The sequence below is a fragment of the Corylus avellana genome, chromosome ca10 (genome assembly GCF_901000735.1).
Source record: "Corylus avellana chromosome ca10, CavTom2PMs-1.0".
In the NCBI taxonomy this organism is placed as follows: Eukaryota; Viridiplantae; Streptophyta; class Magnoliopsida; order Fagales; family Betulaceae; genus Corylus; species Corylus avellana.
This window is the reverse complement of record NC_081550.1, coordinates 12,284,807-12,310,708: the sequence shown is the minus strand read 5'-3', so window position 1 is coordinate 12,310,708 and position 25,902 is coordinate 12,284,807. Positions and strand designations below refer to the sequence as shown.

At 37.4% G+C, this 25,902-nt stretch overlaps 1 pseudogene; it reads right to left on the bottom strand.

Annotated features, from left to right (window-relative positions):
• Positions 1 to 8,134: 8,134 nt before the first annotated feature.
• The window catches only part of LOC132162946 (uncharacterized), a 150,986-nt pseudogene continuing 133,218 nt past the window's right edge, over positions 8,135 to 25,902 (bottom strand).

Here is a 25,902-nt window from a genome sequence, read left to right as displayed (position 1 = left end):
TTGCATATGCTAAATGTAATAGTACATTCCACGAAAGATAGATTTATCTTTTGTTCTCTGTTTTTCATTTGTGTTTTTAATTTTGTATTGCTAAGGGACTAGAAATATGTAAGTTTGGGGGTGTGTTAAATGTTAAAATATTCATATTTTTAGCCCTTAACTTACATGTTTTAATCATTTAGTTTTAGTTAATTATGTCATTTTAGCTCTTTTATGTGTTTTCTTTGATTTTGTGGGTCATTGGAAGAAAAAGAAGCAAACTCAAAAGTTTTGGACTAAAAATGAGCTATTTTAGATTTTGGAAGGCTCTGGTAGAGCGATTGACCGCAGGGGAGCTGCGATTGAGCGCACAACAGGCGAGGATGGCACATTGCAAGGCAGGCACAATTGAGCGCAGGCACAAGGAGGATCAACTGCAAACCTGCGATCAACTGCACACGGGCTGCGATCGAGCGCACCCGTGCATGATGGTCAAGACAGCAGCCAACCCTATTATGGAAAGAGCACTTTTAGGATTTTGTAGCTTAGTTCAAACTAGGGCTCAAACCCTATGACTTTTAGGGGTTCTAGAGTATTCCTAAAGGCCTATAAATAGACCCTTAAGCCTCTAGAATAGATATACTTTTGAAGGAGAAGAATTGGAGCTCTTCAAGTTCAAGTTTCGGGTTTATTCTTTTCCTTTTTCTTCTTTTATTTTATGAAGATGTTTAACATCAACTTCATGTGTAACTAATTTATTTAGTAGGGCTAGATTGAAGCCCTAGTTATGTTTAGTTGATATTCAATATTGGCGCCTTTGTGATGATCTTGTTATGACATCTAAATTGATTAATTCCGGTTTTCATGAATTCCTCATATGTGTGTGCCTGATCAACATGTACATGTGGTATGGATTAGTTAGTTAAATCAATTTCGATGACCAAGTCCTGGGTTTAACATAAGTAACAAAAGTAATTGATAAGTGCCGAATGTTGCACATTCAAGCCCCTTAATTTGCATATGTTAATTGCTTAGCGTTGTTATTTGCTTGATTTTGTTTTGTTTTTATTGTTTTCAGGTTATAAATAGATATGTAATTAATTCCATTGATTTTGGGCTTAAAAGCATACTTTGAGCAGACCTAGAAGATATGATTAAACTTAACCAATCATGATTAAGTTTAATCAAATAAAGAAGAGGATTAATTCGGAATTTCTCAAATTGGAGTCAAAATCGTATTGGATTCAAATTTGGATTCTGCATACGTCTTGGTATTTTGGCCATAACTTTCAGATCAAATATTAGATTGAGGTGATTCAAGCGGCATTGGAAAGCTAACTCAAATTACTACAAATCATTGTGAAAACCAATTTCGTAATTCGGAGCGCCGCAATGCCAAAATCGCCTCACAAGATAGGAACGCAATTCTGGACGAATCCTATTCCGATTTGGACTTAGGTTTTCTTTATCCTAATTGGACTTGGACTTAAATCTCTGAAATTTCTAGGATTACTAGGGCTTCTAGGACTCTCCTAAACCCTATAAATATGCCTCTAAGCATTGAGAAAAAAGACATACTGCTTTCTAGAGTAAAAATTCAGTAAATTGTCTTTGAAGCTTAGAAGATCATGAGCGGCTCAACCCCTTCGTGGGGTGTTGATGTAACCCTATCCAAGCACAATGGTTTGATTGTATTTAATTTTTAGATTTTCAATTTATGCTTGTTGATTGTATAACTATGAGAATTGCTACTTTTTGATTTTGTTCTTAATTATTAAATGCAATTGTTCTTAAATTCCAAAATCAATAATTGTGAAATTCTTCTCTTGTCTTAGAAATTATTTTACTTTTGTTGATCTAAAATCATTCTTGTTTTCTGTGATTATGAGAATGATGGTTATACAATGGGTTTAATTGATATATGATCAATAGGATTTGATAGGCCATGCCTAGGGAAGGTGGATTGTACTACACCCTAGTTTAGTATAATTTAGGTAGACAGTCCGTGCCAACCGAAGATGGGTTATACTTATTCATTGATTGTATGTATCCTGTTAAAGAATTTGATAATTTATACCTAGGGAAGACGGGTCATACCGCATCTTAGTGGTTCGGTGGACAATTCATGCCAACTGAAGATAGATTATGCTTATTCTTTAATAAGGTAGTTTATTGTTTATTTATAACATGTATAGTATGAATTTCTGGGATTAATTATGATTAGCCATTGTTGTGCGGATAGAGGTGAAGTCAATACCCTACACTCTCTCTCTTATTTTAAATCTCTTTTATTTTTATGCATTTTACTTTTAAAGAAAATCAAATCAATTCTCTTTTTAATTAAGTTAATTTTGATCTTTTAAATTTGATAACAAAACCCCTGCAGTCCTTGAGGTTCGACACCCTCTCTATAGCCGTATCCTACAAAGATTCGTCCTATTGCGAGTGGTTATTTTTATAATTGATATTTTTGGTCACAAAAATACCACAATCAGTAATCCACACTAGGTTCTTGGGTTAATGAACATAGGGATCCGAGAGTATACATCTATGCCCTAGGCCTCATGTGTTTGTCGATTTCCACAGAATATATGTGATTGTGGTATTTTTATGACAAAAAATTATCAATTATAAAATTTCCACTCGCAATAGGACGAATCCCGTAGGATAGGGCTATATTGAGGGTGTCAAACCTCAAAGACTGTAGGGGTTTAATTATTAAAATTTGAAAGATTAAAATTAACTTAATTCAAAAGAGAATGATTGTTTGTGTAAATTCAAAGTGCATGAAAATAAAGAGAGTAAATATATGAGAGAGAGAGTAGGGTATTGACTTCACCACGATCCGCACATCAATGGTTAACCATATTTAATTCTAGCAATTCATTCTATGCATGTTATAATTTAAACAAGAAAACATATGAAAATAATTTCATACAATCAACGGAATAGCATAACCCATCTTCGGTTGGCACGGATCGTCTACCTAAATTACACTAAACTAGGGTGTAGTACGATCCGTCTTTCCTAGGTATGGTCTATCTAACCCTATTGATTGCATGCCAATTAAGAACCATTGCATAACCATCATTCTTATAATCACAGAAAATAAGAATGATTTGAGTTCAATAATAGTAAAATAATTTCTAAGACAAGATAAGAATTTTACTAATATTGAATTGGAATTAAAGAACAATTGCATTTAATATGAAGAACATAAATCAATTGTAGCAATCCTCAGAGTTATACAATCAACATGCATAAATTGAAAAACTAGAAATTAAATACAATCAAACCATTGTGCTTGGAAAGGGTTACATCAATACCCCACAATTGGGTTTAGCCGCTCATGATCTTCTAAGCTTCACACACAATTTATTGAAATTTAAACTCTAGAAAGCGGTGTGTCTGTTTACAATGTTTAGAGCCTTATTTATAGGGATTAGAAAAACCCTAAAAACCCTAGAAACCCTTAGAAAGCTAGAGGTTAGTCTCCCAGTCGAATTGGGAGACTGAAAACCAAATCCACGCTGGAAAAGGATTGCTGCCATGCAATACACACCCGAGTGCGCTCGATTCGATGTTTTGTGTGCTGGAGCCTAGCTATTATGGGCACGAGCGCAGGCATGTGCTCGATCCCTGGCCACATACGCTCGAGCTTAGGTGCACTCAAGCTCAAGAGTAGCTGCGCTCGATCCTAGATCCAAAATGTCCAGCTTTTTGCCTTTTTAAAGCCCAATTTCCAATGGTTTGTCAAATAAGACCTGAAACACAAAAACAAAACAAAATCAAACAAATAACAATGTTAAGGAATTAACATATGTAAATTAAGGGGCTTGAATGTGCAACATTTGACGCTTATCACTCCCTCCAACTTACATATTGCTAGTCCCTTAGTAATACAAAACAGAAAATAAAGTGAAAAATAAAAAGATAAATCCATATTTCGTGGGATGTACAATTGCATTTAGCATATGCTATAAGCCTTTTAAACCCCTAGGAGTTCCCTAGAGGGTGAGTGAAGTCTCGTGAGGGTTTTCTAGAAATGATACCCACAAACATTTTTCAACCATGTAGTTCCCAAGAATGCAATATCATGACCATCATGGTAGCAGGCTTAATAGAACAAACACTATCTTCACAATTTCAGGAAATTACAAATTAGCTTCAATCATGGCAATTATGAGATATTACATGATTCAACTAGTGTATGTGAACTCAACACATAGTCATGGGATTTCAAAACTGATCTCAATCATGCATGGATCAATACTCAAAATTCATTAGACTCCTCATCGGATAAAACAACCGAGGCAAAAATTCTATCTTTTTTATTTTATTTTATTTTATTTTATTTTTTTATTTTTATTTTTTTTATAGCACTTAGCTCCCTTAAGCTTTCTGATTGACCCATGTATCAAGCTTTAAGCCAATGACTCCTAAACCAGACAGTTTTAGGGCATTAGGTGTAAAGACACCTTTAAGGACTTACTAACTCGGGTCAAAAAGGCTATGAAGCTAAGCTAAATTATTATTATTATTATTATTATCAATCAAACCAAACTTCTCACTTTTTGATGCGAACACTCACTGCTTAATGAGGCAAGAGGTTCGATTACTTGGTGGAAAGCTCAAAATGATCAATTTTTTTTTTCTAAGAATTTATGCCAAGGTCATTTTCCCGATAAGTTACCCAACTACATTCCAAATATTAAAAGCAGGCATCACTAATTCTAGATTTTATGCCCCACAGACTACATGCTAGTGTGCGTGTGAAAATCAAATTGAAACAAGTAATATCTCATGCTGCCAATGAAAGTGACACAATTTGAATTCCTTAATCAAGTGATCATGTGTTTGTCATATTAAGCCCATCAATGAATTTCAAATCACAATACGAAAATTAATTGCATGCTCAGAACTAACATGTATGCCCACACCCCCCAACTTAAAATACACAATGTCCTCAGTGTGTGGATAAAAACAATAAAGCCATGCAAGGGATAGGAGTACCTGACCTATCACTGCGGCACAGAAGAAGATGCCCCCGAATCAGGTGGCAACCGAGCTAAAATAGCACGTAACAGTGCTTGTTGTTCTTCAAATCTTTCACCTGCCAAGCGCTTGTCCTCCGCCCTCTAGGTAGCAAGCTCGGATCGGAGCTTTGTCAGCTCTTTATGGAGGGACTCATATTGTGACATGCTCATAGTGACAGTCTCCACCGCTCCCTCTCTCTCTGATGGCTCACCTACGGGCAGATCATTGTGCATAGGGCCATGAAGGATATGGGTGAGGAGAAAAGGGAAGGGAAGGCCCCATGAAGATGACCCTTGAGTGCAGTGCACAATTGCCCTGTCCCAAAACTTGTGTATCTAATCCCAAATGAGCTGAGGGATGGAAATCCAAAACCTCTCTGAAAAGCATACAAAGCCGCTAGGAAGGGACCGTGCCGCTGAGTTTTGTGTCCAAATGGACACACATTCCACTGCAAAATGAAGTCCACAAACCAAAGTTAGGAAAGCAGTAGGACCTTGCTTGTACAATTGTGGAGATCATCGGTATAACGGCCGTGGTAGATGTCGTCCACAATATGCTACAGTGTAAGCTCGGACGGAAGGTCTGAGTACCGAGGGGATCCATCCCGAGCCAAAATATCGGATGGGCACTCATGAGAACATTGCAGTGCAGCAACAATGTCATCGGTGGTCAGCTCAATGTCAATACCCGCCACAGATGAGGATAGGATGCCCGGCTGAGTACAATCGAATGTGAGATGGTGATAAAATTCTCGGACCAGGCCTTTGTAAGCAACGGGGCTGACTGGCTGGAAAAGTGCTGTGAGGCCGCAGCGTTTGCATTCTTTGACCACCGACTTGGTTGCTTAGAGGCTTTTGAAAACGGGGTCAATGGCAAAAGACGTCTCCAAGATGAGCTTCCGTTGCTTCCCACGGTGTGGTGAAGGCTGGGTGATGCCTCGGAGGTGGTATCCCGAGCGGGGGAAGACCAAGAGGTGGAGGCGTGGGCCTAAAACTTTCTGTTGCTTGGTTGAGGCTTTTCGTCGAACACTTGGTGGACACCTCAAAAGGGAAGTGGTAGAGAACCAATTTACATAGCTGCCCAACCCCCTATAAAAAGAAGAAAACCAACACAGAGGCAGTCCTTATGTGGAGAGTCACCCACAGACTATGTTTTACAAGAAAAAAAATTGAGGGGAAAATGGGCACGGGGGAGTTTGGGGAAGGTGGAATCGGGGAGAGAAGAGTGGACGGGGAGGGAGAAAGAAGGTTGGGGAGGGTAATGTGGTGGCGGCGTTGGGTTGTTCGGTGGCCGTAGTGGGGTGCGGCGGTGCTGGGGTGGTGATTTGTGGCGGTGGATAGTGGTGTGGGGTAGGCGGTGCAGGGTAGTGGTGTGGATGGGATGCGGCGCTGGGGAGGAAATGGGGGAAAGAAAGGGGACTATGCCCTAAAAAGGTCACATGAGGCCTTTTAACGAGTGCGCTCGAGCGGGCACCAGAGTGTGCTCGATCGCATTTGCGTAGAGGGGGAACGGATGGGTGGGGGTACCCTCGAGCGCTCTTGAAGGTGTGCTCGAGCGCATTCGTTCAAGTGTGTGAGTCAGTGATGAGCTGTTGCGCTCAATCCCACTCAGAGTGGGCTCGTGCGCAGGCTCGTGTTCTGGGATCAAGCCCACAGTGGGTGCACTCAAGCCCAGGGTGCCAGTGTCTTAATCAAAAAAATAGACGGGATCTATCAAATTGACGGATTCCAAGTCTGTACCTAGCTCAAAGTTCTAGATGCAGGGTTTAACCTTTGACCGTTGACCTTGAACAGAGTGCCATCCTTTGGGTCCCACAATTCGACGGCGCCATGGGGCGACACCGAGGTGACTATGAAAGGACAGTCCCATCTTGAGCAGAGCTTCCCAGGGAATAGCGAGAGTTTGGAATTGAAAAGCCATACTTTCTAGTCCGGCACAAATGTCTTGGGTAGGATATGTTTGTCATGAAAAGCCTTAGTCCGCTCCCTATAAAGGCGAGCACTATCATATGCATCTTCTCGTAGCTCCTCCAACTTTGCCAACTGAAGTTTCCGGTGGTGGCCAGCGGTTTGCATGTCGAAATTGAACTGTTTAATTGCCCATAGAGCCTTGTGTCCTAATTCTACAGGGAGGTGACACGCCTTGCCATATACCAGTGTATAAGGAGACATTCCAATTGGCGTTTTGTAAGCTGTGTGGTAGGCCCATAATGCATTATTGAGGCACAAGGACCAATCCTTGCGGTCTAGCCTGACCGTCTTCTCCAGAATATGCTTAATCTCCCGATTAGAAACTTCCACTTGGCCATTTGTTTGAGGATGGTAAGGAGTGGCTACCTTATGTGTGACGGAGTACTTGAGAAGCAAGGTTTTGAAAAGGAGGTTGCAAAAGTGTCTACCTCCATCACTGATGATGGCCCGAGGAGTGCCAAATCTACTGAAAATGTTGGCTTGGAGGAACTTCACCATGACCTTGTGATCATTGGTCTTGGTGGCAATGGCTTTTACCCACTTAAAGACATAATCCACTCCCACCAATATGTACTCATATCCACAAGACGGTGGGAAGGGTCCCATGAAGTCGATACCCCAAACATAAAAAATTTCGATAATGAGGATGGGGCTCAATGGCATCATGTCCCTCCGAAAGATAGCTCCTAGGCATCTTTGAACAAGGTGGGCCATGTGAATCCGCATTGTAGAACCTTGGCTGTTGTCTTCTTGGCACTGAAATGTCCTCCACAAGCTAGAGAATGACAAAATGTGAGAATGCTGGAAAATTCACTCTCAGGGACACAGCGTCGGATGATCTGATCAGCACAATACTTGAACAACTCCGGATCATCCCAAAAATAGAATTGAACTTGCTTGAAGAAACGGTCTTTATCTTGCTTAGACCAATGCGAAGGAATCCGACCTGTAGCTAGATAATTGACAATATCGGCATACCACGGCGGATTTCTTGGAGTAATTGCAAATAGTTGCTCATCTGGGAAAGAGTCATGAATAGGAACCGGTTGGGTTGTCTCAAACAAGATTCGTGACAAATGGTCGGCAACAACATTCTCAAAGCCCTTCTTGTCCCGAATCTCAGTATCAAATTCTTGCAGAAGTAGTATCTAGCAGATCAACCGTGGCTTTGTTTCTTTCTTGGCCAGCAAATGTCGCATAGCAGCATGATCAGAATAAATGATGACCTTTGATCCCAAAAGATATGAGCGGAATTTATCTAGGGCACAGACCACAGCTAGCAATTCTTTCTCAGTGGTTGTGTAATTGACTTGAGCATCCATTAGAGTCTTGCTAGCATAATAGATGACATGAGGGAGCTTACCTACCCGCTGCCCCAATACTGCACCCACAGCATAGTCAAATGCATCACACATGATTTCAAAGGGCAAAGACCAGTCAGGAGGTTGCATGATGGGGGCAGAAGATAACAGAGACTAAAGCTTCTGGAATGCCTCTTGACATGCTTCATCAAAGTGAAAAGGGACATCCTTAGCAAGCAAGTTACACAAGGGCCTTGAAATTTTACTGAAGTCCTTGATGAAGCGGCGATAGAAGCTGGCATGCCCTAGGAAAGAATGGATCTGCTTCACTGAAGTGGGCAGCGGTAAATTTTCAATTAGCTCAACTTTGGCCTGGTCCACCTCAATACCTCTTTTGGACACTATATGGCCCAAAACTATACCTTCCTACTCCATGAAGTGGCTCTTCTCCCAACATAAAATCAGGTTAGTTTCTTTGCGACAATGAAGTACAAGTGAAAGATTATGGAGACATTTATCAAAAGAAGATCCAAAAACATAAAAGTCATCCATAAATACCTCCAAAAGTTTCTCCACCATGTCGGAGAAGATAGACATAATACATCTTTGGAATGTGGTAGGTGCATTGCATAATCCGAAGGGCATGCGATGGTAAGCAAAGGTGCCGAATGGACATGTGAATGTCGTCTTCTCTTGGTCTTGAGGATCAACTGCTACCTGATTATACCTAGAATAGCCGTCTAGGAAGCACTAGTAGCTTTGGCCAACAAGACGCTCCAAAATTTGATCAATGAATGGGAGCGGGAAGTGATCCTTCAGGGTATGGGAATTGAGCTTTCAGTAGTCGATGCAAACATGCCATCCCGTGGTTGTGCGCTGGGGAACCAACTCTCCAACTGAGTTCTCAACGAGGGTGATGCCTGATAAGTGCTAAAATATTCATATTTTCAGCTCTTAACTTGCATGTTTTAATCATTTGGTTTTGGTTAATTAGGCCATTTTACTTCCTTTTTGTATTTTCTTTGTTTTTTAGGCTTTTGGAAGAAAAGAAAGTGTTCTGGAAGAATTACAAGCTTAAAGGGCAAATTGGGAAGACCTAGAAGATATGGTTGAGCTTAGCCAATCATGGTCAAGTTTAATCAAATAGAGGAAAGGATCAATTCGGAATTTCTCACATTGAAGTCAAATCGGATTTGATGAAAAATTGGATTCTGAACATGTCTCGGTATTTTGATGATAACTTTCAGTTCAGATATCCGATTGAGATGATTTAAGTGGCATTGGAAAGCTAACTCAAAGGGATACAAATAATTGTGAAATAACATTTTCCCAATTCGGAGCGCCGAAAGGCCAAAATCACGCTGCAAGTCAGGACCACAATTTTGGGCGAATCCTATTCCGATTTGGACTTAGGTTTTCTGTATCCTAATTGGACTTCGACTTAAAATTCCGAATTTTCTAGGTTCACTTGTGTAACAACGACTTCTAAAGCCTATAAATAAACCTCTTAGGTTCTAAGCATAAGTGTAGAGAAAGAGGCACAAGCTCTGGAAAGGAACTGAAGGCTGTATCAAAAGGAGTTTGGGTTTTTCTTCTCTTCCACCCTTTTTATCTTTATTATGTAGTTTATATTTTATTTAGGGCTAGATTGAAGCCCTAGTTATGTTAAATTAATATTTCAATTTTGGCGCCTTGTGATGATCATGTTGTGCTATTTAACTTGATTACTACATGCTTGCATGAATTCCTCATATGTGTATGCCTGATCTACATGTGCATGTGGTATGAACTTGTTAGTTAGATCAATTTGGATGACCGAGTCCTGGGTTTAACTTAAGTAACAAAAGAATCCACACCGCGATTCTTGGGTTAATCAACATGGAGAACCGGGAGTATACACCCATGCCTTAGGCCTCGTGTGTTTGTCAATTTTCATAGAACATATGCTTTCTAAAGAACAACTTAGTATATACCATGCTAAATCCTTCAGGAAAGAAAAGAGTTAGAGTATACACCCATGCCTAACTCGTTGCTTACGAAAATCTATAGCTTAAGGAGTATACACCCATGCCCTTAGGTTGGCAAACATTAGATATGAATAACATGATCAAAGCATTGACATATTGTTATATTAGCTAAATATAATTAGTGGTGGATATCAAAACCCTAATCCTTTTTAGTTTTTGTTTATCTTTTATTTTATTGAATTCAATCGTGACAATTGAATTTTATCTTTTGATTAAATAGGAATCTACTTCTAAACATAATTTACCAATCCTCGTGGGAATGATCTCGTATTTGCCTACTATATTATTGTTTTGATCTTATGCACTTGCGAGTTAAAACGTATTAAATATTATCTATTAATTTAGGTAGTATTTGGCACAATAAGTTTTTGGCGCCGTTGCCGGGGATTGTGTTAAATTTTGTTTAGAATTATTTTCCTTTAGTTATGTTATTTTAATTTTCAAGTTTTAATTTTGTTTATAAAAAAAAAAAAAAAAAAAATCAAAAACATTTTCCTGTTTCTTTTTACTTCCTTGTTTCTGTCTTGTTTCAGCTTGCGAAACCTACATTCTGTTACTGCGGTCGAATGTAGGCCGAGTGCGATTGAGCGCACAAACCTGCGATCGAGTGTAGTTCCAGGGAGCAATTTTACCTTTATTTATTTTTCTTTTTATTTTTCTAATTTTTGTTTTTGTTTTCCATTTACTTCTCTGTTTCTATTCTATTTCTGTTTAGTTTTAGTTTTGCTTATTTTATTTTCTTTGTTTTTGCTTGTTTTGTTTTTCTTTTATTTTATTTATTTATTTTTTTTGTTTAGACTTTTCTGTTTTTCTGTCTACAACTCTGATACTTCATGCGGTAGTGCGATTGATCATAGCTCCCCTACGATCGAGCGCATCACTGCCACACAATAGCACTGAGGTTGCTATGAGTTCTCTATGCTTTGGAGTTGCGACAGTGCACTCGAGCGCCCATTCCAGGGAGATCGAGCGCAGCTGTGCGATCGAGCGCAAGTGCACTGCGATCGAGCGCACAGCTTGACAACAGTACTTAAGCTGCTGATTTCAATTTTGCTTTTATTTTTCATTTTTATTTATTTATTTTTATTTATTTGTTTTTGTTCTCTATTTTTTTTTTTTTTTTCATTTTGTTTTATGTTTCTGTTTTTAAAGTCTGTTAGTTTTTATTATTTTTGTGGTTTTAATTTTTCTCTGTTTTTTTCCACAACTTTGAGCTACCATGTGGCAATGCGATTGAGCGCACCTCCACCCAGCACTACTGAAGCTGTTGTACAGTCTGGCTGAAGACGGTTTAATTTAGCGCTTATGGGAGGCACCCTATAATTTATCCTATTATTTTTCTATTTGTTTTTCAATTTATTTTTATGTTTGTCTTTAGTTTTGTTTTTGTTTCCTTTTTATTTGTTTAGTGTTTTATTTTGCAGGGACAAGTATGCTTCAATTCAAGTTTGGGGGTGTGCTATGAGCCATGCTATCCCAGACAATTTCGTCTGTATCCCGGGTAAATTCTTTCCTTTACTTAGACACATTGGGGACAATGTGTCATTTAAGTTTGGGGGGTATGGGCACACATGATTGTTCACACACCTTGTACCAATTTCAAGTTATTTGTTTGTGTTTGTTTATGTTCAAAGAAAAAAAAAATCAAAAAGAAAAAAATATATTCATATTCATGTTTGTCTTAAAATTTTGGTTGATCTTAAAAAAATTGTGATTTGATTTCATTGGTGAGCTTAAAATTTTGAACACATGATCTAATAATTGAGTTTTTCAGTTTGGTTACTTGCTTAGGACAGTTGAGAATTCACATTTTTGATCTGATCTTACACAAGCACATTAGTACATAATTTGTGAGGTATGACATGAAGTTTGATGTGTGTGTTTCTATGTCTTAAGTGAAACTGGATGATTTATTAGATGGATACCTTGGCATATATATATGTGAAAAAAAAAAAAAAGAGAGAGAGAGAAAAAGAGAAAGAGAAATATGATCATTGATAAGCTTTTCACTGAGTAACTGGACCTCTTGTCTCAAAGCATTAAGTGTTCACGTCAAAAGGTGAAGAATTTTGATTTGGTTAATGTTATGGTTAGTTTGATTTCGTAGCCTTTTTGACTCGAGTTAGTAAGTCCTATGTAACGCCCCGATATTTGAACTAGCAAATATCGAAGTCGTGACGCTGCAACTTTAGAAAATACAATCTTACAGCGGAGTATGTATATTTTTTTCTTTTTCTATGACCTAGGAATAACTTACACAACACAGTTGAGCTGACTGAAATACCTCGAGGTGATATATTATTAAATAAAATAGAAACATGGTTTTCATTACAACATATGTATACACTAGGTGTACCAAATATATGCCACAGACGGCACCTAAATTAACATAGTAATATCTATTAAGTTTACACACATCACCATACATAATAAAAGCGATTAACATAAATGAGACTTGCTCCATAGAGTAAGCATAAATCCTGCAGCAGATGGTCTATCAACCATCAAAACCAGTAAAAGGACCATCGTCCTCACTTTCTATCCTTGCATCAAGATCTATATAAAGATGACGTTATCATATTTACATAGGCAAACAAGTGAGTAATCTATTTTCCTAGATATAAAGACTAAAAAGACTAGTTTGAACAAATAAGATTAAAGACTAAAATATATAATAATGAATGAGTTGTGAATGCAGCGTAATGACAGATTAGTTTGTGTTTTATGATAATCTTTCTTCAGACCTCTTCTCATGAGCTCTCAGCCCGCTTACGTCCGTTATGTCCCTCACACTTTAGAGGTTTACCTGTTTGGTGCTGGCAACTACACCGCCCCAGCTTAGTTATATATTAGGCCTGTTGGACGGTTATATACCCCCATCCACTGAGATACCGACAGTTCCTCGCGGCAATCCACCCAGCTTGTTCTTAAGGTGGCTATCTTATCAGCCCATTTTATTAGACACATTATGCAGCAGTTGTATTGCAAAATTATATCAATAAGACAAAATAAGAATTCCTATAACAATAAAACAAAGCTAGTACTCAGTAAGTATATCCATACTTACTCTCCTTAGTGTAGTATTCTGCTCCACTTCTGCATATAATACATACATACAAACAATACTTAGTTCATTCTCCAATAATATCATTGTTTAAAGACCCTCATCTTTTATATTTATTTATTATCCGTCACTTCATCTTTACTTACTCATTTTATTATATTAATCTAAGATAGTTACTTATAACTAGCTTTATGCCTGAATTCATTTTTGGTGACGAGGCTAATGGCCAGTATCACTAAATACAAACTAGTATTATAAATAATATATATAAAACATGACTCATATTTTGGAGATGAGACCAATGGTCCGTACCTACAAAAGTATGAATCAATATTTAAATGACAATAAAAGAAATGACTGAATGTAAATACTGAATTCATATTCTGGGGATGACCGCCAAAAATATGAATTTAAATTTAAATGACATAAAAGAAATAACTGAATGTAAATAATGCATATTTCGGGGATGAGATCAAATGGTCCTTACCGCCAGAAATATGAACAGAAATTTAAATGACATAAAAGAAATGACTGAATGTAAATACTGTAAAGTAAATAATATATAGATAATATTATAAGTCCTTAATTGATTTTGTCCACTAACTCTTTATTATTAATTCACTTGTATCCATTACTTTATTTTACATTATACGCTTATTGGGTCTTTAAACAATTAAATGAGGACAAGTAATAAAAGCAATAAATCATGATATTTATACAAGAAACACTTACCCAAAAATCCTTAGAAGTAAAACTCCACCAAATCTTCTCTAGGTAGCTAGTTTAGAAAAACACTTGAACACTACAAGAAAGATCTAGGCTATATGGTATTTGACTAGAACTAAGAATTAAAATGAAAGGAGGAGCAAACAATTTTACTTGTTCTAAGATTGTAAAAACTTAAGTGAAAGTGAATTTAGCTAAGGCTCTATTTATAAGAAAATGAATGGTTAGGATTTATTTTTAAACCTTTGATCTAAGGGTTGAGATGGATTTAACCAAAAGAATGAACCTAGTCCATATTTCATGCTCTATACCAAATAGTATTTTCGTCCAAAATGAGGGCAGTGTATTCCGATCCATTTTTCAATGTCCAAACCTACTCCGATTGACATGAAATTTTGAGAGTAGATAGAGGACTCCGAGACAAACATTTTATATTTTTAGTTCGACTTCATCCGAGTTCGTTTGAGTCTATTTTTGGCCTATACAAAGTTTCCAATTCAACTTAGGCTTTAACTATTTGCATTCCCACTTGGCCACTTGCCTTATTAAATCATTATAATCATGATATTTACTATAATCATCATTACTAGAAGACTTTAAGCTTTCAACAAAGGTGGCTAGCCTTGGTATCTTTCTTTAGCAGTGTTAATCTCATTTAGACAGTATGAAAATTAAGACACTGCTTTTTAGGCTAAAAAACTGAAAAACTTCAAATTAATTTATGACTTCGCTAAACACCAATATAAATAATTTATTCACTAGATTGGGTTTGATTATGCCCATAAACATATTAGTGAAGCTAAATTTTTAGAATTGAAGTAATATACATAAGAGGTCAAAAATCAATGTAATATACCTTTAACACTAAATAGTTATTTAGTATCATTAATCCACATATCATTGTTCTAATTTATCGATTATATTTTTAATCTATTTAATATTATTTAAATAAGAGTTTTAAAATCTAGGTTGTTACATCCTAGGGGTGTCTCTACACCTAATGCCCTAAAACCATCTGGTTTGAGAGTCATTGAATTAACACTCGTTACATGGGTCAATTAGAAAGCTTAAGGGAATCAAGCATTGCACAACCTGAAGGAAAAAAAAATAATAATAAAATAAAAAAATAAAATAAAATATGCCATTGTTGTTCATTCTAATAGGGATTTCAGTGAACTTTGAGATATTGAGACATTGCACATTAGAAACAATTGGAAGCTTCATATTTATGTGCTAGTTCACTTTACTCTATTTTCAAATTTGTGATGTCTTAGCATGTCTTTTGTAAGTAATTAAATTTTAAAAATTCCAATTCATTGTGAAGATGGAGTTTATCTTTTTAAGCTTGCTAATGAATGAGAATCATGGTTTTGAGTGATACCTTAATTTTCGGATAGCATAAACTCTTGCATGATGTTTGCGGGTAACATTTCTGAAAAACTTTCATGAGACTTCACTCGTCAACTAGGAAATTCCTAGGGGTTTAAAAGGCTTGTTGCATATGCTAAATGCAATCGTACATCCCACGAAAGATGGATTTATCTTTTGTTTTCTGTTTTTCCATTCCCATTTTTTGTTTTGTATTGCTAAGGGACTAGCAATATGTAAGTTTGGGGGTGTGATAAGTGCTAAAATATTCATATTTTCAACCCTTAACTTGCATGTTTTAATCCTTTGGTTTTGGTTAATTAGGCCATTTTACTTCCTTTTCGTATTTTCTTTGTTTTTTAGGTTTTTGGAAGAAAAGAAAGCGTTTAGGAAGAATTACAAGCTTAAAGGGCAAATTGGGAAGACCTAGAAGATATGGTTTAGCTTAGCCAATCATGGTTAAGTTTAATCAAGGGGAAAATGTAGTTTACCCCCCTGAAGTTTCAGGAGTTTTTCAATTTTAACCCCGAAGTTCAAAAATTGGCAATCTATCCTCCTGAAGTTTCAAAAATTGGCAATTTAAACCTTCCATTTAATTTTTCCTTCAAAATGGACGGAAATCTATGAAATTACATCATTGCCCTCAGGTTTTTTTTTTTTTTAAATTTCCGTCCAATTTAACAGAAAAATTAAACGGAAGGTTTAAATTGCCAATTTTTGAAACTTCAGGGGGGTAGATTGCCAATTTTTAAACTTTGGGGTTAAAATTGAAAAACTCCTGAAACTTCAGGGGGGTAAACTGCATTTTTCCCTTTAATCAAATAGAGGAAAGGATCAATTCGGAATTTCTCACATTGAAGTCAAATCGGATTGGATGAAAAATTGGATTCTGAACATGTCTCGGTATTTTGATCATAACGTTCAGCTCATATATCCGATTGAGATAATTCAAGCGGCATTGGCAAGCTATCTGAAAGGGATACAAATCATTGTGAAATAGCATTTTCCCAATTCAGAGTGCCGCAAGGCCAAAATCACGCCGCAAGTCAGGACCACAATTCTGGGCGAATCCTATTCCGATTTGGACTTAGGTTTTCTTTATCCTAATTGGACTTGGACTTAAAACTCCGAATTTTCTAGGTTTACTAGTGTAACAATGACTTCTAAAGCCTATAAATAAACCTCTTAGGTTCTAGGCATAAGTGTGGAGGAAAAGGCACAAGCTCTGGAAAGGAATTGAAGGCTATATCAAAAGGAGTTTGGGTTTTTCTTCTCTTCCACCCTTTTTATCTTTATTATGTAGTTTATATTTTATTTAGGGCTAGATTGATGCCCTAGTTATGTTAAATTAATATTTTAATATTGGCACCTTGTGATGATCATGTTGTGCTATTTAACTTGATTAATACCTGCTTGCATGAATTCTTCATATGTATATACCTGATCAACATGTGCATGTGGTATGGACTTGTTAGTTAGATCAATTTGGATGACCGAGTCCTGGGTTTAACTTAAGTAACAAAAGAATCCACACCGCGATTCTTGAGTTAATCAACATGGGGAACCGGGAGTATACACCCATGCCCTAGGCCTCGTGTGTTTGTCGATTTTCATAGAACATATGCTTTTCTAAAGAACAACTTAGTATATATCATGCTAAATCCTTTAGGAAATAAAACAGTTAGAGTATACAACCATGCCTAACTCGTTGCTTAGGAAAATCTATAGCTTAAGAAGTATACATCCATGCCCTTAGGTTGGCAGACATTAGATATGCATAACATGATCAAAGCATTGGCATATTGTTATATTAGTTGAATATAATTAGTGGTGGATATCAAAACCCTAATCATTTTTAGTTTTTGTTTATCTTTTATTTTATTGAATTCAATCGTGACAATTGAATTTTATCTTTTGATTAAATAGGAATCTACTTCTAAACATAATTTACCAATGCTCGTGGGAATGATCTCATATTTGCCTACTATATTATTGTTTTGATCTTGTGCACTTGCGAGTTAAAACGTACTAAATATTATCTATTAATTTAAGTAGTATTTGGCACAATAGTGCCGGATTTCTTTGGAACCACTTGAGTGGGGCTTACCCATTTGCTATCTAAGATAGGGTAGATGATGCATGCATCAAGTAACTTGACTACCTCATTCATCACTACCTCTTTCATGTTAGGATTCAGCCGGCGCTGTGCCTCACGGGAAGGTCGAGCATCTTCTTCCAAGTGGATCCAGTGCATACAGATAGAGGGGTTGATGCCTTTCAAATTTGCCACGGTCCTTCCAATGGCCTCTTTATGCTCCTTTAACACTGATAGCAAACTATCCTCTTGGTCCTTTTGAAGGTCGGAAGCAATGATGACCGGCAAAGTGTTGTTAGATCCAAGAAATGCATACTTGAGCTTTGTTGGCAGGGGCTTCAACTCAAGTTTTGGTGGAGACACTAGAGAAGGAACAGGAGGAGTGCTTGATGTCATAGGTAAGGGCTCCTTTACTACTCTCCATGGATGGAAGTCTGCACTTGCTGCTGTTTCTAGCAAATCATAGACCTCTTTAATGTACTGGTCGGTGTTGAACTCTTCAAAGTGGAAGTAATTCAAGCAAGCTTCCACTGGATCCTTGGTCAAGAGACTAGGTAGTGAATCTTCTATATATTCTTCAATGCTGTCCAAAAAGAAACACTCATTTTGATCAGGTGCATGCTGAAATGCAATAAAGATATTCAACCTAACCTTCATATTGCCAAATGAGATCTCCATGACTCCAGTTCGACTATTGATGCATGCATTAGCTGTGGCAGGAACTAGCTTATCAGGATTGGGTACAAGCTCGGTGTCAAGCACTATAAAGTCGACTAGGAAGAAAAATTTATCCACCTAGATGATCACATCTTCTACAATCCCTCTAGGCTTCTTAATAGATCCATCAGCTAGTTGCAGAATCACTGTGGTGGGCTTCAACTCCCTTAGGCCGAGCTGCTGATATACTAAATATGGAAGTAAATTCACACCAGCTCCCAAATCTAGGAGTGCCTTATCAATTTCCCTTTGTCCGATGATGCATGAAATTGTAGAAGCCTCGGGGTCCTTGAACTTTGGAGGAGTGTTGTGCTTAATCAGGGAACTCACTTGCTCAGCTAGAAGGACTTTCTTGGGGATGTAATTTGTTGTGCAAAAATCTACCTAAATTAATAGGTAAATAAATGTACATTTTACCTGCAAGTGCATAAGGTCAACATGGTAGTATAAGGTGCAAGTACAGGATCATTCACACAAGGATTGTTGAATTTATGTTTAAAAATAGATTCCTTAAGAGAAAGCAAAATAAAAATTGATTGTTGAAGTGATGATAACAAAGGGTAGGGCTTTGATATCCACCACTAATTATATTAAACTAATATATCAATATGCCAATGCTTTGATCAAGTTATGCATATTTAATGTTTGCCAACCTAAGGGCATGGGTATATACTCCATAAGCCATTGATTTCCCTAAGCAACGAGTTAGGCATGGGTGTATACTCTAACTCTTTTTTTTCCTAAAGGATTTAGCATGGTAAATACTAAATTGTTCTTTAGAAACGCATATGTTTTATGGAAATCGACAAACACACGAGGCCTAGGGCATGGGTGTATACTGCCGGTTCTCCATGTTGATTAACCCAAGAATCGCGGTGTGGATTCTTTTGTTACTTAAGTTAAACCCAGGACTCGGTCATCCAAATTGATCTAACTAACAAGCCCATACCACATGCACATGTTGATCAGGCATTGTTGTGCAAATTTATTTAACTCGCAAGTGCATGAATCAATTGTAGTTTAATGGATTGCAAGTGCGAGGTCGATTCCACAGAGAATTGTATTTTTTGAAAGAGCAATTTATATCTAAACTAATTAAATCCTAATCTAGTTCCAAAAGGGTTTTGATTTTTGAGTTTTGAAAATTAAAGGATAAACATAAACTAAATAAAATAAGTAAATCTAAGGATAAAGGTACTAAGGTTTGGGAATTCACACTTACAAAATCATAACAACATACTTTATGTTCATCAATATTAATCCGAAGTTCTCACAAATTAAATCATAGATATGTTTTACTATGCTTCAAAGAATTAATCAAAACCATCCCATGTATCCATTCATTGACCAAATCACAAAAGGAATCCAAATTCAATTGAAACACCAGATGTATCCGTAGAACAAATCACAAGGGATATCCAATTTTTATGAGTTAAAAGCCAAGCAATCAATCATATGAAATTATCTCAAATCATCACATGTATCCTTGAATCACAAGAGATATCCAAGAATCACTCCATACAATTGATTAGAAGTAAAACAATTGAAATATAAAACTCAATAAAATCGGATAAATAAAGACTTACATAAAAGTGATGTTGTTCTTCATCGATGAGGCTTCATCCCTAACCTTAGTTGGAAATTTAGCTCCACATAAAAATAAAATCTAAACCTCAACCTAAACCTAAAGAAAAACTAAACAAAAGAATTTTGCTCTCTGGGATTGTGTATCCTTTCTTGAATGCAAAGAAGTCTATTTATAGGCATAGGGAAGTCCTAGAAGCCCAAGTAAACCTAGATAATTCAGAGGTCTGTCTCCCAGTCAAAATAGAAGTCCGAAATCGGAATAGGATTCGTCCAAATTTATGTCTCTTAATTGCGGGGCGATTTTGACATAGTAGCTGTACGAATTAGGAAAATCCTATTTCACAACAAATTGTAGTATTTTAAGTTATCTTTCCAATACCGTTTGAATCACGTCAATCCGATATTTGAACAAAGAGTTATGATCAAAATACTGAGACATATACAGAATCTGTATTTGAATCCGATCCGAAATCTAATCCAATCTGATCTTTTATCCAATTTAATATGGTTTAACCTATTTCTTGGATTTGGTTAGACTTAACCACATCATCTGGGTCTTCTAAAAGTATGCTTTCTTCCAAACTTCGCATTTTTCCCTTTAAAGCTGTAGTTTTTCTTCAACGACCTACAAAATACTAAAAACACAAAACTAACACAAAATATTAAATAACGACACAACTAAAGGATTAACTAATGTAAATAAAGGGGTCCAAATATGCAATATTTGGCACTTATCAAGCATACACATATGAGGAATTCATGCAAGCAGACATTAATCAAGTTAAATAGCACAGCATGATCATCACAAGGCGCCAATATTGAAATATTAATTTAACATAACTAGGGCTTCAATCTAGCCCTACTAAGTAAATTAGCTACACATAGAGTTGATGTTAAACATCTTCATAAAATAAAAGAAAAGAAAGGAAAGAATAAACCCGAGACTTGACTTGAGAGCTCCTATTCTTCTCCCTTCTCCAAGCCTATCTATTCTAAAGGCTTAGGAGTCTATTTATAGGCTTTAGAAGTCCTTGGAAAAGTAGTAAACCCTAGGGATTTCGTAGGGTTTCAATCCTATTACAATTTGGAGTTTGAAAAACCCTAATATGGAAATAGGGACATTATAGCCGCTACTTTGGATGCCTCCTGCGCATGGGTGCGCTCGATCGCAGCCCGTGTGCGCTCAATCGCAGGTCTTCGATCGATCCTTCTTTTGGCCTGCGCTCGATTGCTCCTGGCCTAGCTTGTGCAGTATCTTCTCTGGTATTGCACTCGATCGTAGGTACCCTGCGATTGATCGCAATACCAGGGAGCTCCAATTTTTCCATCTTCTCTTTTTTAGCCTAAATCACCCAGTTTTACTTTACTTTCTTCCAAAAGCCTGTAAAAACATTAAAAATACAAAAAGGAATTAAAATGGCCTAATTAACTACAACCAAAGGATTAAAACATGTAAGATAAGGGCTGAAAATATGAATATTTTAGCACTTATCACACCCCCAAACTTACATATTGCTATTCCCTTAGCAATACAAAACTAAAAACAAAAATGGAAAAAACAGAAAACAAAAGACAAATCCATCTTTTGTGGGATGTACGATTGCATTTAGCGTATGTAACAAGCCTTTTAAACCCCTAGGAATTCCCTAGTTGACGAGTGAAGTCTCGTGAGGGTTTTCCAGAAATGTTACCCACAAACATCATGCAAGAGTTTATGCTATCCGAAAATTAAGGTATCACTCAAAACCGTGATTCTCATTCATTAGCAAGCTTAAAAAGATAAACTCCATCTTCACAATGAATTGGAATTTTAAAATTTAATTACTTACAAAAGACATGCTAAGACATAACAAGTTTGAAAACAGGGTAAAGTGAACTAGCACATAAATATGAAGCTTCCAATTATTCTAATGTGCCATGTCTCAGTATCTCAAAGTTCACTGAAATCTTTATTAGAATGAACAACAATGGCATATTTGTCTCTTTTTTTTTTTTTTCTTCGTCAGGTTGTGCAATGCTTGATTCCCTTAAGCTTTCTAATTGACCCATGTAACGAGTGTTAAGTCAATGACTCCCAAACCAGATGGTTTTAGGGCATTAGGTGTAGAGACACCCCTAGGACTTACTAACTCGAGTCAAAAAGGCTACGAAACCAAACTAACCCTGACATTAACCAAATCAAAATTCTTCACCTTTTGACGTGAACACTCAATGCTTTGAGACAAGAGGTCCAGTTACTCAGTGAAAAGCTTATCAATGATCATTTTTTTTTTTCTCTTTTTCTCTCTTTTTTTTTCACATATATAAATGCCAAGGTATCCATCTAATAAATCATCCAGTTTCACTTAAGACATAGAAACACACACATCAGACTTCATGTCATACCTCACAAATTATGTACTAATGTGCTTGTGTAAGATCAAATCAAACATGTGAATTCTCAACTATCCTAAGCAAGTAACCAAATTGAAAAACTCAATTATTAGATCATGTGTTCAAAATTTTAAGCTCACCAATGAAATCAAATCACAATTTTTTTAAGATCAACCAAAATTTTAAGACGAACATGATCATGCATATATTTTTTTTCTTTTTGATTTTTTTTTTTTTTTTTTGATTTTTGATTTTTTTGATTTTTTTTTGAATTACACAAAACAAATAACATGAAATTGGGACAAAGTGTGTGTACAATCATGTGTGCCCATACCCCCAAACTTAAATGACACATTGTCCCCAATGTGTCTAAGTAAAGGAAAGAATGTACCCGGGATATGGTGGACATAGTCTTGGAAAGCATGGCTCATAGCACACCCCCAAATTTGAATGGAAGCACACTTGTCCTTGAAAAATAATAAAGCACACAAACAAGTAAAATGGAATAAAACTAAAACGAAATAAAATTGGAACAGAACAAGATAAAAAAAAAAACTATGGGAAGCTGCCATGTGCGCTCGATCGCACGCATGGTGTGTTCGATTGCACTAACAGAATGCAATGAAATGACAAATGGAAATCTGTGCTTGATCGCACGCAAGGTACGATCGATCGCAGTAATAAAATGTAAAAAAGTTAGAAAAGACTTGAAACACAAAAACACCAAAGTAAAATAAAACACAAACAAGCAAAAACAAAACAAACAATAAAACAAAAGGATATGCATGGGGTGTCTCCCATGAGTGCTAAGTTTAACGTCTTCAGCCAAACTATGGCACTTTAAACTTGAAGCACCAATCTTTCCTTCTCTTGCACCAAAGGGAATGAATCTTTTCTGCTGCATAGTGCTTCTGAGTGTTTCTAGATTGGGGAAGACCACTCTGAGTTTTCTCAAACAGTTGCTCTGGTGGGGAATCATGCACTGGAATAAAATAGGAAGAAAACTCAGGAAGCTTCTTCTCTATCTTGATGTCTTCAATTTTCTCATGTGGTAGCTCTAACAAACTTCTCTCTGGCCTCTTGGTGTTTTAGGAATGAGAGCTAATGGTGAAAAATCTTAGTGCTCTCTTCTTTTTCCTGATGTGGCTCCTGTGGAATTTCAGTGTGCTCATCTTTCCCCTCTTCCACTTGATTTTCAGTCACCTCTTCACTCCTTAATGTGACGGCTTGCTCATGATAGTAGGTGCACTCTTCCTCCATGTATTGTTCATTGGGGTGTTCTATCATCTGCCCTTGACATTCTTCTTCTTGGTATTGGTAAGGCCTATTGATGTGGAATGTACTCAGCTCCTTGGCCAATTGCCCCATTTGCACTTCTAGTCTTTGAATGGCTTGATCAATCTCTGTATTGAATTGTTTTTGATCAGCCGTGAATTGCTGTTGTGAAGTCACAAATTATCGTATAAGATCCTTTAGGTCATCCTTCTCTGGCTCTTGAGCTGGTTGGACTGCTTGTTGAGGGTTGCTTTTCTAGTTTGGTGTGTCCCGTTGCAGAGGTGAGATTTTTTGGGCAGTCATGGCCTTGACAATCATGTCCAACTTCTTCTCTATGGCAGCCATCTGATCTTGTAGTGGTGAATCCGATTGAGAGGAATATGCATGATTTTCAAGAGCTTCAGCTTGCCCCGGGAAATTTGACTGTTGGTTCCAGGTTGGGTTGCAAGAATCAAAATAGTTGTCATTCCCTGGTCTAGAGATCGATGTGTTCTTATGCCCAAAAATTTTGTTAGGAATTTGTCTTATTGAAGGACATTCTCTAACATGGTGATAAGGGTCGTGGCATAAAGAACACGGTCCATGAGGTGTCAGAATGCCTCCCCACATATGTGAGGAGGTGACTTGGACCTGGATACACTATTGGAACAAGCTGATGTCTTGTTGGACTCAACTTCTGAGATAGAGAGTGAGACTGAAGAAATCATTGAGACATCATCCCCTGATCCATCTCCATTAGCAGTTGAGCTTGTGAAGCGGGAGTTAAAGCCTCTACTAGACCCCCTAAAGTACAAGTATCTGGATCCTATGAAATCTCTGCCAGTGATCATTGTTATCGATCTAGATAACAATCAAGAATAGAAGCTGCTAGCTGTCTTGAGAGAGCATAAATAAGCCATAGGGTTGTCAATTGAAGACATAAAGGGAATCAGCCTTACAGTGGTGATGCACAAGATTCACCTAGAAGAAAATGCTAAAACCTCTCGTGAGCCATAGAGATGGTTGAATCTGCCCATGCAAGAGGTAGTACGAGCCGAGGTGATTAAACTTCTGGATGCGGGAATCATATACCCGATCTTTGACAGCAAATGGGTGAGCCCCATTCATGTTGTGCCGAAGAAGGCAGGGATTATGGTGATCAAGAACAAGGATGATGAGTTGGTCCCAACTCATGTTCAGTCAGGATGGAGAGTGTGCAACGACTACAGGAAACTTAATGCTGTGACAAGAAAAGACTAGTTTCCTCTACCTTTCATTGATCAGATGTTGGAGAGATTGGTTGGACATAATTACTACTGCATCCTTGATGGCTACTCCGGCTATGACCAAATTCTGCTGGACCCTGAAGACCAAGAGAAGATTACTGTCACTTGTCTTTTTGGTACGTTTGCCTATCGCCATATGCCATTTGGGTTGTGTAATGCACTTGCTACTTTTCAGCGGTGTATGATCAGCATCTTTTCAGATATGGTTGAACGTCACCTAGAGATATTCGTGGACGATTTCTCAGTCTTTGATTCGTCATTTGGGGAGTGTCTGCATCATCTCACCTTGGTGTTGGTATGGTGTAAGGAGAAGAATCTGATCTTGAATTGGGATAAATGCCACTTCATGGTGAAACAAGGCATTGTTTTGGGGCATGTAATTTCCCACAAAGGTATCGAGGTTGACAAGGCTAAGGTTCACCTGATCTCCAACCTTCCGCCCCCGCGGACAGTAAAAGAGATTCGGTCATTTCTAGGACATGCTGGATTCTACAGAAGATTCATCAAGGACTTCAGCAAGATAGCAAGACCTGTATGTAACTTGTTGGCAAAAGATGTTCCTTTTCATTTTAATGACAAGTGCCAAACAGCCTTTGAGATTCTAAAGAAGACCTTAACTTCTACACCAATCATTCAGCCACCTAATTGGGGAGTGCCGTTCGAGATAATGTGTGATGCCTCCAATTATGCTGTGGGAGCCATTTTGGGGCAGAGAGTGAAGAAGCTTCTGCATGTCATATACCATGCCCACAAGACCTTGAATGATGCACAACTCAAATACTCCACCATTGAAAAGGAGTTGTTGGCTGTAGTGTTTGCTCTAGATTAGTTTAGATCTTACTTGCTAGGGTCTAAGGTCTTGGTCTACTTGGATCATGTTGCTCATAAGTATCTTTTATCAAAGAAAGATGCTAAATCTCTTCTCATCTAATCGATTCTATTGTTGCAAGAGTTCGATATTGAAATTCGTGACAAGAAGGGTTCCGAGAATGTGGTAGCTGACCACTTATCCAGGCTGGTTGTGGACTTCAATGAAGATGTTGTGCCTATTGTTGAGACGTTCCTTGATGAACAACTTATGCACATCTCTCAGACTCCTGAACCGTGGTTCGTAGACA